At 44.5% G+C, this 7,094-nt stretch overlaps 2 non-coding genes across 2 annotated transcripts; both read left to right on the plus strand.

Moving 5' to 3' along the window:
* Nucleotides 1–1,905: 1,905 nt before the first annotated feature.
* trnan-guu (transfer RNA asparagine (anticodon GUU)) lies at nt 1,906–1,979 on the plus strand. Its single transcript has one exon. It is a non-coding gene; the product is annotated as a tRNA-Asn (tRNA).
* Nucleotides 1,980–2,412: 433 nt separating this feature from the next.
* On the plus strand, nt 2,413–2,485 carry trnav-aac (transfer RNA valine (anticodon AAC)). Its single transcript has one exon. It is a non-coding gene; the product is annotated as a tRNA-Val (tRNA).
* Nucleotides 2,486–7,094: the final 4,609 nt, after the last annotated feature.

Below are 7,094 nucleotides of genomic sequence, written 5' to 3' on the forward strand. Positions count from 1 at the left end.
TTCAACACAATGTTAATGCTTGGGAAACTTTCACGTGTAAAGCAAACGCAATAACCGCTACACTACGGAAACCGCTACTATCTCATTAAAAACAATGGGGAACTGACTTAGTCTCCTGTCTCTGTTCTGATTTGGAATGTGTTGCTTCTCCGTCAAGCAACACATGATATGTTAAAACACAGAAGGAGATCATTCGGCCCATCGTGCTTGTGCTAGCTCTTTGCAAGAGCTATCCAAGCAGTCTCACCACCGATAAGCTCTTTCCTCATAAGCCCTGCAAATGTTTTTCTTTTCCAGTATTTATCCAATCCCCTTTTGAAAGTTACAATTGAATCTGCTTCCACCGGCCTTTCAGGCAGCGCATTCCAGATCATAACAACTCGCTGTGTAAATTATGTTCCCTCATGTCGCCTCTGGCTCTTTTGCCAATTACCTGAAATCTGTGTCCTCTGGTTACCGACCCTTCTGCCACTGAAAACAGTTTCTCCTAATTTGCTCTATCAAAACATTTCATAATTTTGAACACCTCTATCAAATCTGAAGTCCCTCATCCCTGTTACCATTCTAGTAAATCTCCTCTGCACCCTCTCCAAGGCCTTGACATCTTTCCTAAAGTGCGGTGCGCAGAACGGAACACAATACTCCAGCTGCAGACTATCCAGTGTTTTATATTTCTTCGCGAGGGCAATTAAGTTTGAGCAATAAATGCCGGCCTTGCCACCGACGTCCACATCCCATGAACGAATAAAAAAAATCTCTGTGCTCCTCCAGTTCTGGCCTCTTGCTCATCCCCGATTTTAATCGCTCCACCATTGGCGGCTGTGCCTTCAGCTGCCTAGGACCTAAGCTCTGGAATTCCCTTCCAAAACCTCTCCGCCTCTCTCTCCTTTAACACATACCTTAAAACCTAGCTCTTCGACTAAGCTTTTGGTCACCTGTCCCAATATCTCCTTATGTGGTTTAGTGTCAAGTTTTGTTTAACAACGCTCCCTTGAAGCACCTTGTGACGTTTTACTCCGTTAAAGGCGCAATATAAATGCAGGTTGTGTCCTCTGGTTATCGACCCTCCTGCCAATTGAAACAGTTTCTCCCCATCCATTCTATCAAAATCCCCTCATAATTTTGAACACCTCTATTAAATCTCCCCTTAACCTTATTTTCTCTCGAAGGAGAACAATCCCAGCTTCTCCAGTCTCTCCACATAACCCATCCCTGGACACGATGCAAGGCGGAGGGTTGCAACCAGGTTTCCAAATTATTGGCAGTCGGGAGCTGGACAAATCGAAAGGAACCGAAATGACAAACAGCTTTGTGAATCTGTCGATACGCTTTGGGAAACGGAATTGGAGGCGAATAAAGGACTGACCAGACAGGCGGCCAAGACGCAGCTGAGTCGGCATGTCCCCCTGGAACAGTTACTCTGATGTTGTGGGTGAAATTAAGAGGTCGGAGCCATTTAAAGCGCTCCCAGTTACTGCAGATCAGACATCAAAACCTGACATCAGCGTCAGGACGCTCAGAATACTTTTTTTATTCGTTCATGGGATGTGGGCGTCGCTGCCGAGGCCAACATTTATTGCCGATGCCTATTTGTCCTTGAGAAGGTGGTGATGAGCCGCCTTCTTGAACCGCTGCAGTCCGTGTGACGAAGGTTCTCCCACAGTGCGACTTAGCAACCAGACAAAGCACCGGTGGGCGCGCCGGTTGCAGGAGAGCTGGTTGGCGGTGATATCGATGCTGTGAGCGAGACCAGACCGTTTCCATGTTTCCACAAACAATGTCCCATCATTTATTTCTGGAAAAGTAACACTGATAGTGGTCAATTGCATTTCTGTGGCTGCAACATGTAACTTTGGCTAGGTGACACGCTGCTTTAGTGTATCTTGCAAGAAATTGAATCGGGCGGTTTCTGTGGCGCAATCGGTTAGCGCGTTCGGCTGTTAACCGAAAGGTTGGTGGTTCGAGCCCACCCAGGGACGAAAATTGCATCTTTTCCTTCCCACTTTCGGATTCATTGCCTCATTCTGGAAGCCGCTGCCAGGTTTTAATTCCTGATCTGCAGTAACTGGGAGCACTTTAAATGGCTCCGATCTCGTAATCTCATTTCAAGTTTTCGAATGTGTGATTTGGCTGCAAGAAAACACTCTGTGAACAATGTCATCTGAGCATGCCTGATTCGCCATAATTTACACTGCGGTCGGATATCAGGCACATGCAAAAAAAAACAGTGAAATGTTTGTGTGGGCGCGATGCTCTGAGATTCCCTGCCTGACCATCTCCACCGATCCTTCTCTGCAGCCTTCCGAAATACAGCGCAGTAAATGTATCTCTGTGAAATCAGCTCCTGGACAGTAATACGGAAATTAGTTTGGCTGAGCGGTTATTTCCCTAAAACGGCCCGTTAGGCAGTAGGTTTCAGTAGTGTAGTGGTTATCACGTTTGCTCAACACGCGAAAAGTCCCCGGTTCGAAACCGGGCGGAAACATTTCGAAATCTTGTCCCCATTAAATATTTAACGATTCATATTGCTGAATAATGTGAACAAAGTCCATTACTTGCAGGCGATGAAAGCCAGCGTGATATTGGGGGTGAAGGCTGCTTCCAATACTGTCTCACACCCGGTGGGACCTGGCGGAGATTTGATAAGCCCGATCTCTTCAACCAAGGTGGGATAAAAGAAACGGTGTTGGAGAAACATTCATATGCATAATAACATCCAGGATCCTGTCTTCAGAGTGCGTGGCGCAAACGTCTGACTCCAGATCAAAAGGCTGCGTGTTCACTTCACATCGGGGTCACTGTTTCTTTCACCGCTCACATGAGACTGGATAATTCCCGAATTAAGGTTTGAATTGCTTTTTTACAACAAAAAACTGAAGTTTGGTCTAAACTCTGACTCAGTACCGACCCAGTGGCAGGGAGGGGAGCGCCTGATACCCTCATTTATTTCATGCAACAAACTGACACGAACACTGGTATTGATTCAAAATAGACCTGCAGAAGAGCACACACGGAAAAAAAGACAACCACAGAAACAGACAGCAACTACATATATATATATATATATAGCGCCTTTAACGTAGTCAGACGATTTAAGCTAGGTGAACTTGCTTCAGCTTTCTGAAATGTACTTGTCCATCCTTCAGAGGTCACGGGAAATATATGTTTTGCCTTTCGAAAAAGGACGCGAAAAGCAGAGACATGTTTTGTTTTCAACACGGCTGGTGAAATGGCCGGACTATCATAAATTAGGAGTCGCCTTTGAAACACTTAAAGGCGACTATCTAAAAATCACTGAGTGCAAATTTAAAATCACGGTCACTAGTTATTTAGGTCTGAAACAAATAACAATAAACATGGCAGTCAGCGCCCGCGGTGAGACGGTGTCCAACTCGTTTGCTGCGAAGTTCACCGCTGGACTAAAGCTGGCGTCGTTTAAAAAACGCGAACCCACTCAATGAACAGGATGAGCTCATAACCAACAGGTCCCGTCATCGTCAAACACCTCCTTTCTTGTTCAATAGAGGGAGCAGAGGCGTGTCCATCATCAGACGCCAGCAACTTTAAGACATGGAACAGATAAAGGCACAGATGCAAGTTCCAAATCTTTTCAATGCAAAGTTATTTCACTTTATTTAAAGTGCGGTGAGGCTGAAAACGGGTCCCAGATGATTTGCATCAGTGCTTTTCCGTCAGGTTTGCAATTCAATTTGTATTGGATATTGAAGGTATTTCAGGATGATTGCACAACATACCATGTGTAAAGCAACCATCTTGATAACTTCAATCATCACACACTCTACATCGACGCTGCAGAGACCCCAGCACCCCTTTCAATATTGTTTTTCTTAACTCACAGTTTTCAAACGGGAATTGGATAAACGCTTGGATGGAAACATTTTCAGGGCTATGGGGAAACAGCAGGCGAGTAGGACGAACTGGACAGCTCTTTCAGAGAGCAGGCACAGGCACGATGGGCCGAATGGCATCCGAATAGCGCTGTCTTATTCTCTGATTCTATTAATAGATCAATTTCCGCCTTTCACTGAGCCTCCCTAAATGGAGGACAGTAATCGTGTCCCTGTGAAATGAGCTCCTGAACAGTAATACGGAAATTAGCGTGGCTGAGCGGTTTGAAACTCTGGTTAGGCTCCTAACAGCAAATTTCCTTTCTAAGTTTGATTAGTTTATCAATTATCTCCCCCATTTCGATCTGAAATGTCGTTACATATTTTTTTGATGTCTTCTTCTACTGTCATGCCCACAATACTAGTCTCCCCGGTAAATACTGAAGCAAAGTGATTATTTAATATTTCTGCCATTTCGCTGTCATTGCCTGTGAGTTTGTCGTGTGTATCCCTTAGTGGCCCTATTCCTATCCTAAATTTTCATTGGCTGTTGATGTGTCTAGAATACTTTGCTTTTTTTTATATTCCTTTTTGCCTTTCTAATAGTTCTTTAGACTTCTTTCCCAGTCTTTTCACATTCCCCTCTCTCCTTTATTGTCTAGTGTGGGCCTTTTTCTTTAGTTTCAATTTTGCCCTTATTTCTTTATTCATCCCTGGTGTGTCATTTCTGGCTAGTTTATTCTTGCTTTTTAGTGGGATATGTTTCTCCTGGACTCGATTGATCACCGTTTTAAATGTTTCCTACTGCTGTTCTATTTCTTTGTCCAGGTCATTAATATGTCAAACATTTCACCGTTCTAAACTTCTCAAGTCACATATCCATTACAAAGTCAGTTGCTTTTGTGGAAGGAGCAAATCAACTTGGTAGAAACATCTGCTGCAGCTCCAATCCACAAATGAAATATTTCCACGTCGTAGTAAAAATAAGAAATGTAATTCGAACCCACGCCTCCAGAACGAGACCGCTCGGCCATCCTGATTAACGATTTAATGCTTCATTCAGCATCAGTTCTGCACTGTTGGCCAGTGAAAGCAGCATAAACGTTTAAAAGTGCATTCGCCCAACGTGGGGTTTGAAACCACGACCCTGAGATTAAGAGTCTCATGCTTTACCGCCTTATCTGTGATTGCAGCAAGCAGGAGAAAAACTCCACTTCCAAATTATTGGAATCAATTCTGAGGGACAGGATAAACTGTCACTTGGAATGGCACAGACTAATCAAGGACAGTCAGCATGGATTTGTTAAGGAGAAGTCATCGTCGAATGTTCGGGGAGAGGCTGCTGGTCCAGAGCTGGACTGGATATCGTTGCAGACCAGGCTCGAGGCCTTGTGTTCAGTTGGTGTCAGCAAGTTCGGAGTGGAAAAGCAATTGCCTTGTGATGTGTGTCCTTATCGGCGCCAGAGTGATCTGGACTAAATGTGGGGGGAGGGGTTTCGGAGAGGAATTTCCCAGATTCCACCCTCCAAACTGGCCTGGTATTTACTCTGTTCTTTCCCCCCTCTCAGGCGATCACATGGTCTCGGATGGGGTGTGGAGTCTACATATCGTGATGCTGTTGTGCGTGACATGCTGGATGGACAAAACGGTCTTTTCCTGTCTGGCATTTTTTGTATGTTTAAGAGTCAACTTATTTCGACGATATAAATGTGAGAAGTTTAGCAGCTGTAAATAAACGTGGGAAGGAAATTTACCCAACTTACTGTGTGTTTTGTGATTTTTGTGCGGGGCAGAGCAAGGAACAGAAAGGGCAAGATATGAGTTCTCCGATGGAGGATTGCAGACCTGGGATTGAATCTGGGCTCAGCTACTGACTGGGTGAACTCTCTGATCCTCAGACCAGGCAGGGCCCAGAGATAATCCCCAGTCTGCACATACAAAAAAGGGCAAGTAAAGACTATCAGGCCTATCAAGCTTGCCCCATTCAGCAGACAGAATAACATCGCACACAGCCGTCTCACCATTGAGTAACACCGTCTCGTGAAACAGACAAGAAAACGTGGACAATCCAGGAAAATTCTGGGCAATTCCTCTCCCACTCCCTGAGGCTCCAGGAGAGACACGTCAGAATCTAAACTAAACACTGACTCCCTGCAACTGGAGACACTTCACAATCTAAACTATCCACTGTCTCCCTGTAACTGGAGACACGTCACAAGCTAAACTAACCACTAACTCCCTGTAACTGGAGACACGTCAGAATCTAAACTAACAACTAACTCCCTGTAACTGGAAACACCATAAGATCATAAGAGATAGGAGCAAGAGTAGGCCATTCGGCCCCTCGAGCCTGCTCGGCCATTCAATCAGATCATGGCTGATCTGATTTTTACCTCAACTTCACTTTCCCGCATTTTCCTCATATCCTTTGACTCCCTTGCTGATCAAAAATTTGTCTAACTCAGCCTTGAATGTATTCAATGACTCAGCCTCCACAGCTTTTTGGGGTAAAGAATTCCAAAGATTCACGATCCTCTGGGAGAAGAAATTCCTCCTCATTTCCGTCTTAAACGGGCGATCCCTTATTCTGAGACTATGCCCACTAGTTTTAGATTTCCCCATGAGGGGTAAGATCCTCTCAGCATCTACCTTATCGAGTCCCCTCAGAATCTTGTATGTTTCAATAAGATCTCCTCTCATTCTTCTAAACTCCAATATGTATAGACCCAACCTGTTCAATCTTTCCTCATAAGACAATCCTTCCATACCCGGAATCAACCTTGTGAACCTTCTCTGAACAGCCTCCAATGCAAGTATGTCCTTCCTTAAATAAGGGAACCAGAACTGTACGCATTACTCCAGGTGTGGTCACACCAGCACCCTGTACAGTTGTAGTATGACCTCCCTGCTTTGATACTCCATCCCCCTACAAATAAAAGCCAATATTCTGTTTGCTTTCCGGATTACCTGCTGACTTTTTGTGTTTCATGTACAAGGACGCCCAGATCCCTCTGTACCGCAGCATTTTGAAATATTTCTCCATTCAAATAATATTTTGATTTTTTATTATTCCTCCCAAAGTGGATGAGTTCACATTTTCCCACCTTATATTCCATCTGCCAAATTTTTGCCCATTCGCTTAACCTGTCAATATCCCTTTGCTGACACTTTGTGTCCTCATCGCAACTTGCTTTTCCACCTATCTTTGTATCATCAGCAAATTTGACCACAAGATACTTTGTTCCT

This window comes from Heptranchias perlo, unplaced genomic scaffold (assembly GCF_035084215.1).
Source record: "Heptranchias perlo isolate sHepPer1 unplaced genomic scaffold, sHepPer1.hap1 HAP1_SCAFFOLD_63, whole genome shotgun sequence".
NCBI lineage: Eukaryota > Metazoa > Chordata > Chondrichthyes > Hexanchiformes > Hexanchidae > Heptranchias > Heptranchias perlo.